Below are 7,954 nucleotides of genomic sequence, written 5' to 3' on the forward strand. Positions count from 1 at the left end.
AGTCAAAAGCTTCCCATATTTCAAAAGGAGCAGCCTCTGTAGACGTAACACAAAGAGCAAATAGAAAGTTTCCACAGAGCAGCCTTTCTGCCGCTGAAAGTGGATCTCTGGCTGGAACAGATTTCCAAGAGACTCCTTGCAATTCGGAATCAAATTTCTCTCTGGGGCTGCTGAGACCTTGGAATAGACGCTCCTAAAGCTGCAGCTGTTGCAAAAGGAGAATTATTCAGCCCTGCCAGGCTGGGGGGGGGGGGCAGGTTGAGACACCCTGACGGGCTGAAGTCTCTCCCCTCCCACCTCCACATCCCCCCTCCCCAAAAAGTACGACTTTTTATTTTATTTTATTCCTGTATTTATTTGTCATAAATATTTATACAAAAATACCATTTTTATTTATTTATTTGTAGCCCAACGGTTGGGTTGTCCTCAAGAACATTATGGGTTCTTGAGGAAATGGAAATGAACCAAAGGGAAGGGAGTTTTTTCCTTGAATATTTATTCATTAGAGTTTTATCCTGCCTTTCTCTTTCTTTTCTTCTTTCTTTCTTTCTCTCTTTCTTTCTTTCCTTCTTTCTTCTCTCTCTTTTTTCTTTTTCTTTCTTTTTCTCTTTTCCTTTTTTACTTCTTTCCTTCTTCTCTTTTTTCTTTTCCTTTCTTTCTCTTTCTTGTTCTCTTTTTCTTTGTTTCCTTTTTTCTTTCTCTTTCTTTCTCCTCTTTTCTTTCTTTCTCTTTCTTTCTCTCTTTTTCTTTCTTTCTTCTATTTTCTTTCTTTTTTCTTTTTTCTCTTTCTTTCTTTCTCATTCTTTTTCTTTCTTTCCTTCTTTCTTGTTCTCTTTTTCTTTCTTTCTCTTTCTTCTCCTTTCTTTCTCTGTTTCTTTCTTTCCTTCTTTCTTCTCTCTTTTTTCTTTTTCTTTCTCTTTCTCTTTTCCTTTTTTACTTCTTTCCTTCTCTCTTTTCTTTTTCTTTCTTTCTCTTTCTTGTTCTCTTTTTCTTTGTTTCCTTCTTTCTTTCTTTCTCTCTTTCTTCTCTTTTCTTTCTTTCTTTCTTTCTCTTTCTCTTTTTCTTTCTTTCTATTTTCTTTCTTTTTTCTCTTTTTCTTTCTCATTCGTTTTCTTTCTTTCCTTCTTTCTCATTCTCTTTTTCTTTCTTTCTTCTCTTTTCTTTCTTTCTCTTTCTCTCTTTCTCTTTTTTCTTTCTTTCCTGCTTTTATTTTTATAAATAACTCAAATTGGCGAACATATGCAATGCTCTTTCTTCTTTCTAATTTTTCACCCAACCATAAGTCTGTGAGATGGGTTGGGCTGAGAAAGAAGGACTGGTGCAAAGTCACCCAGCTGGCTTTTATATCCAAGGTGGGATTAGAACTCACCCTCTCCTGGTCATTGGTCCAATGTCACCCAGCTGGCTTTTGTGGCTAAGACAGGACTTACCCCTGCTTCTGGGAGGAACCTGATAGCTTTTGATGGGGAAGGCTCAGGCCAGGGGCTCTTGGTGGAATCCCATTTTATGGGGTCAGGGGCCCAACCCTTGCTTAAAATTAGATAGTGTAGAAAGGTAGCACCCACCCCTCTCCTAGAAGAATGAAATATTTTGAGAAATATTTTTTAAAAAGTCAAATATTATATTTCCCTGGATGAGAAATGGAGAAACATGCTCTTGGAAAGCAGCCCCCGCCCTTCCTTAATAGCCAACAGCAAAGCTCAGCACTAAGAGTCAAAGAGATAGCTAGCTCTATTCATAAGCAAATACTCTCACCCAAGATCCAACAAAGGTAGGATTAACTCTCAGTCACAATAGGAATTGCCGAACAGCCCTTCATTGCATCACCCTCACAAACTTCAACCAAACTTACCTCAGACAAACTCCTAAGATCTGTATTTTGCCTTTAGAGCCAGCTATGACCGCTACATAACCCCTACATGGCCCCTTGGGAGTCTGACAACAGCCAATAGAATACATATTCTTGCACAGGAACAGGAAGCTCAAGCGCAATGCTCAGAGAAGGTATAAATGACCCTCACTCTCAACTCCATGTGTTCAGCTGCACCAGGGAACCATGGGCTTGGTGGTTCTGCCTCATCATTAGACCATCTTTCCAACCAGCCTCCATGTTTCCAGGGTCTTCCTCCCGGCTTGGAACTGAGCCAGATGGATATTTCTTCCAACAATAGGAAGACCCTGTTAGGGATAACATTGTTTACCCTAACTGTTTTGGGTAAAAATAATAAATATGGTATCATGGTTTGTTAGTTAAAGTGTGTGTAACTTTAACAGCAAGAATGTAATTAAGGGTGTGGTTGTAAAAGCACTAAATAAGAAGCGAGGCAAATGCAGCTCTCTCTCTCTGGCTTGAAGATCCCTAATTACTGGATGGATTGATGACTGCGTTCTTGCTGAAACGGGGAGAGAAAAGGGAGTGTTGATTTTTCTCAACGGAGAGAAGATAAAGTTTGGACTGATTTATTATAAGTGTACTGACATTGGCTATTCATCACGGACTTTGCAAATAGAGTATCCCTGACAAGACTTGACTGAAATTGATATATGACTAATGGACCGTTTATTTGACTATGCTATAGTTCTTAAATGGAATAAACTATATTTTTGATAGCACAAGCGTATCTGTATTTTTACTGCGTGTTAACTAGAAAACTTATCTCACACATTTACCTGTCTTCCTATCTGACTTTGCTGCACGTTCTGTTTAGTTTGTTTTCCTTAACACCCGTTGGGGAATCCAGGCTTAACAGACCCTATCTAATATACGGAGATTTTATGATGGCCCTGCATTGTTTGGGTTAGAGACGGTTAATAGTTGATTCCTAATCAGGACAGAATCAATCCATTTACCTTCTTAATGATTGGATTTAGGCTCTCTTCCAGGTGAACCGCTAATCCTAAAACGACATAGCCAAAAGCATTAGCTGATTTATGTGTGACAACTGTTTTCTGAGAAATTCTCCCTCGTTGTCAGGTCCAGTGCTAATTAGCTTTCCTTTCAATCAACCATAATTGGCCAGGTTTAAAGACATCTCCTAAATCCTACTCATCGTGACACCAAAGCTGAGTGGGAAACTTGGGAAACTCAGAGGTTCTATGTTATTTCTTATATATATATATTTGGCACCAAAACATCAGAAAAGAGATCTGTTAAGCCTTGGCTAGATTTATTATGTCTACTTTCTTTTCCCACCCCAGAGAGCTAAAAAGTTCAGCCCTACCCTTGTGCTGAATCAGACTATTCAGAGAGAGGGAGGCGGGGAGAGAGAGATGGCTAAGGAAGGAGAAAGAGTGAAGGAGGAGGAGGAAGAGGAAGGAGGAGGAGGAGGAGGAAGGTGGGAAGGAGAGAGAGATGGCAAAGGAAGGAGAAAGAGTGAAGGAGGAGGAGGAAGAGGAAGAAGGAGGAGGAGAAGAGGAGGAGGAAGGAGGGAGGGAGGGAAGGAGAGAGAGATGGCAAAGGAAGGAGAGAGAGGGGAGGAAGAGGAAGAAGAGGAGGAGGAAGGTGGGAAGGAGAGAGAGATGGCAAAGGAAGGAGAAAGAGTGGAGGAGGAGGAGGAGGAGGAAGGAGGAGGAGGAGAAGAAGAGGAGGAGGAAGGAGGGAGGGAGGGAGAGAGAGAGAGATGGCAAAGGAAGGAGAAAGAGTGGAGGAGGAGGAAGAGGAGGAGGAGGAAGAAGGAGGAGGAGGAGGAGGAGAAGAAGAGGAGGAGGAGGAGGAAGAGGAAGGGGGAGGGAAGGAGAGAGAGAGATGGCAAAGGAAAGAGAAAGAGTGAAGAAGAAGAGGAGGAGGAGGAAGAGAAATAAGGAGGGAGGGAAGGAGACAGAGAGAAAGGGACAGGGGAAGGGAGAAGAGAGGGAGGGAGGGAGGGAGAGAAAACTAGAGAGAAAGTGAGTGAGAGAGAGAGGCAGACTGGCTGACTGGCTGACTTTTAAAAGTCAGGACTGTTTATTCTGTTCTATCAAAGGTATATAACTTAAAACTCCAGGGCTTGCAGTAGGTTCAGTAGCCCACACCAACTTCCCAGCATCATATGAAGCATTGCATGTTGCATTCACACAACATGCTTCCCCTAAGGACCAAATTAAATTATTTCCTGAGTATGCAGAGCACATGGATGTAAACAAATGGTACTATAGGAGCATCCAACACTGATGTTAACCCCAAGGTAGCTTAGCATTTGATGTGAATGCACTGGCTAGGTGTTTCAGCAAACTTGATCAAAGAAATTGCCAGAGCCTACAAATAATGCTAATTCATACTTAGACAGAAATATTAAATTACACCTTTGGTTCTCCGATGGCCAGCCAAGATACATCTTTCAAAGTCTAATAGGTCACGAGGCATTGGCATATTTTCTTTCCCCCCATCGATTTTCATATCATTTTTTTCCCCAATCAAAATCCAAGGAAAAAAAAATCAGAATGAAAAATATTGTATTTGGCCATTTTGTTCTAGGGCTGGATTGCTATTAATGGGGAGCTAACGAAAACTCAATCCAACCCAGAATAAGCAACTTTCACTTCTCTTGTCATAAGTGGTGAAATTATGCATGCTCTGTTAAAACGTATCCTACTCAACCTAGTAAGTCTTACTTAATGGAAAGAAACCAGGCTGTTCTCTGAATCTCAGATATTGGGATTGCAATCTTGCCGTTGAGGTCCAGTCCTCATCATACCCATATTTTTTTATTTAACTTCAACAAAAAACTGAAATGCATATTGTATGTGGAACAAGTCCACAAGCCTTAAAGTTGCAAAGCTTGGAGAACCATGCTCTAGAACACTGTTTAATGATGCCTGGACTTCAAGTCCCAGAATTCCCCCAGCCCCATGGAATTCTGGGACTTGAAGTCCACAAGTCTTAAAGGTGCCATGTTTGGAGGAAGATGATGTACAACAGTATTTTATGCATGGACTTCCACTCCCATAATTCCCCCAGCTCCATGGTGTTCTGGGAGTTGACGTCCACGGATCTTTAAATCACTGAAGTTGAGAAACACTGCTCTATCTCCATCTCTCTTGCAGCATTCAACACCCTGGAGCTTGCCTCCCTCCATCTATTGGTTTAATCTCCCGGTTCTTCTTGCTTTTCTACAAATAAACGGTATTATTCATTTGATAATAATGGATCTCAAAGTATTAGTCAGCATTAAGACTAGGGGAAAGCTAAGTAACATGACAACAAAAGAAAGCACTGCGGTGTGTGAAGGGACCAATTGGTGCCATGAAATATCTCAGGATTCACATCAAGAGGCAACAGATGTTCTCTGGGGTGGAGGTTATTGAACTTGATGGCTGTTTACACACACACACACCCCACATAAAACCACAGATGGCCTGCCTTGAAGATCAGCTGCTAGGGAATAGCTACAGAAGAGGCCAATTGTCCATTTGTCCACGGTTGTCGCTTTTCTGGATGCATCTGTTTGACCACCGCATGACACATGAGTTCCAGATTAGATGTGGCCTCAAGACTGTTCCAACTTCAAGATCTTCTGGTGTTCTTTGCCCAACCACATCCACCTGACCCACCAGAGCAGGGAGGCAGGGGGTGTTATAGGTCTCCTCTTTGAAGGAAGTCCATCTGGTGAGACCGAGAAGAAGGGTCTTCTCCATGGTGGATCCCTTCCCTGTGGAACACCATCGCTGTGGAGATAAGACTGGTTCTTCACCTTGACACTCCTCCAAAAAAATGTCCCGAAGACATGGTTCAGCCAGCAGACCTGGAGATTCCAGGGTGGTAACAGAACCCATCAAGTGTTTGGTTGGTCTTGTCATCAAGGGGTTGAGGAATTATTGGGTTTTGTACTGGGGTTTTATCTTTGCAAGGGAGTAGTGCAGTGGCCCAGAGGTGTGGAGCTCTCACCTCACAATCAGAAGGCCGTGAGTTCAATCCTAGGTAAGAGGGAGATATTTTTCTCTCTGTGCACAAGAGAACATATCCGCTGAACATATCCTCTGCATCGGTGACAGGAAAGGCATCCGGCCAGTAAATACTCTGCTAGCTCCCTTCTGTTGCCCAGACTCCAGCCCACAAGGGATTATGGGGTCGTTAAAAAGATGACGATGATTTTATTTTTGCAAGCTGCCCTGAGTTGCTGTGACTGAGTTGGGCAGCCATATAAATATTCTTCAAAATAAATATATTCTTAGGAAGGTGTTTTTTTTCTTAGCGGTTCTGACTCGCAGTGCCTCTCCTCAGATCTGCTTCATTGCATTCAACTACACCAAACAGAGTCTTTTCCATCACTGAAAACAATTCGTCTCCCCTTTCCTACCTCAAATTGCTGCCTTCTATTTTCATCTTTTCTTTCCTCTATTAATGCCTTCATTTTTCATTCCTCTTTGTGGCTACTACAGCTGCAAAGAATACCAAGAGCATTGGCCATTTGTGTCGCACGGAGATGCAACCAAAAATACCAGCACTTCTTTCAACATAATATGAGTAATTCTTGACTTACAACCCCAAATTTGTTGTTGTTAAATAAGTTTGATGACCTTTCTTGCCACAATTAAGTGGATCACTGAAGATGTTAAGTTAGTAACATGCTTATTAAGCGAATCTGGCTTCCCCATTGAGTTTGCTTGTCAGAAGGTCTCAAAAGGGGACATTGCAACCGTCATAAATATGAGTCAGTTGCCAAGCATCTGAACTTTATTCATGTGACCATGGGGAGGCTGCAAACGGTCGTAAGTCTGAAAAAGTGGTCATAACCCACTTTTTCAGTGCCATCGTAATGAATGATTATAAATTGAGGACTACCTGTGTACTGTTCGTGGTCTCACTCCTCAGGAATTTATGGCAGTTCTACCCAGAACTAAACCTCCCATAATCCTTCACAGAGGATTATTCTTAAGTAAGAATTCGTTTTTACTGACTCAGGGGATGAGGTGGGTTGAGATTTTGAGCAAATAAAAGGAAAAGAATGTATACAGATATGCAAAATAGATAAAGACAGATATTAATAACAAGCACAAGTAAGGATAATAATTATTGGTGATGTATATGAATAGACAATAAAAATATAATATTGTATGTCGATGCTAAAATGCTGTTGAAAATGTATATATGTACTGGTGGAAAAACAAAAATCATTTGGAAAAAAAAGGAAAAGAATGTAATGAATTATAATTAATTTGATATGAAACAAAATATGAACAAAATCATTCTCAACATACCAAAATAATAATAATAATAATAATAATAATAATAATAATAATAATAATAATAATAATAATAATAATAATAATAATAATAATAAATAATAATAATAACCCACAAATTCACTTAGAAACTATTCTGTGTTGATGTTTGAATCTGTATTTATTTCCTTCCATTTTATAACCGAGGTTTTAAGGGTGAGATTGTGACTTGTATGGTTTAGTGTTAATGAATTCTTTGCTTTTTGAAAATACAGTTAAACCACATATAATTAAAATTTAGGCTTAGCCTCAGCAGGGAATTGTTTGTTTCTGCAGAACGGTTACCTCTGATCACAACGACAGTGCTTGGAATTTTGAGGCCCAGCATTTAAAACAAATTGATCTTATTTGTCTGCTTGCTTTTGCCCCAACCTCTCTTTTTCAGACAGTTCTTGAAATCAAAACTTTTATAATGGGAGATGGACCTTTTCTATTGTTTTTGGTCCTTCTGTGATGGAATTTTTACAATTAAATCCCTTATTTTGAACCGAGCACCTTTGCTTCCCTCTAAGGAGCAGACCAAGGCAAATAGCTTAGAACATAGCGCATCGTCAGAATTGGAAGGGACCTCGGAGGTCTTCTAGTCCAACCCCCTGCTCAAGCAGAAAACCCTATACCATTTCAGACAATAGGTGGTCCAGACTCTTCTTAAAAGCCTCCACTGATGAAGCACCCACAACTTCTGGAGGCAAGCTGTTCCACTGATTAATTAATGTTCTAACTGACTGGAAATTTCTCTTTTACTTTTAAGTTT

The 7,954-nt window shown here is 40.5% G+C and overlaps 1 non-coding gene across 1 annotated transcript; it reads right to left on the bottom strand.

Moving 5' to 3' along the window:
- Nucleotides 1–2,899: 2,899 nt before the first annotated feature.
- On the bottom strand, nt 2,900–3,009 carry LOC113431733 (U6atac minor spliceosomal RNA). Its single transcript, XR_003373364.1, has one exon. It is a non-coding gene; the product is annotated as a U6atac minor spliceosomal RNA (small nuclear RNA).
- Between the last annotated feature and the right edge of the window lie 4,945 nt (nt 3,010–7,954).

The sequence above is a fragment of the Notechis scutatus genome, chromosome 2, assembly GCF_049901735.1.
Source record: "Notechis scutatus isolate UNSWTSFEM ecotype Mainland chromosome 2, rNotScu1.2, whole genome shotgun sequence".
Lineage (NCBI taxonomy): Eukaryota > Metazoa > Chordata > Lepidosauria > Squamata > Elapidae > Notechis > Notechis scutatus.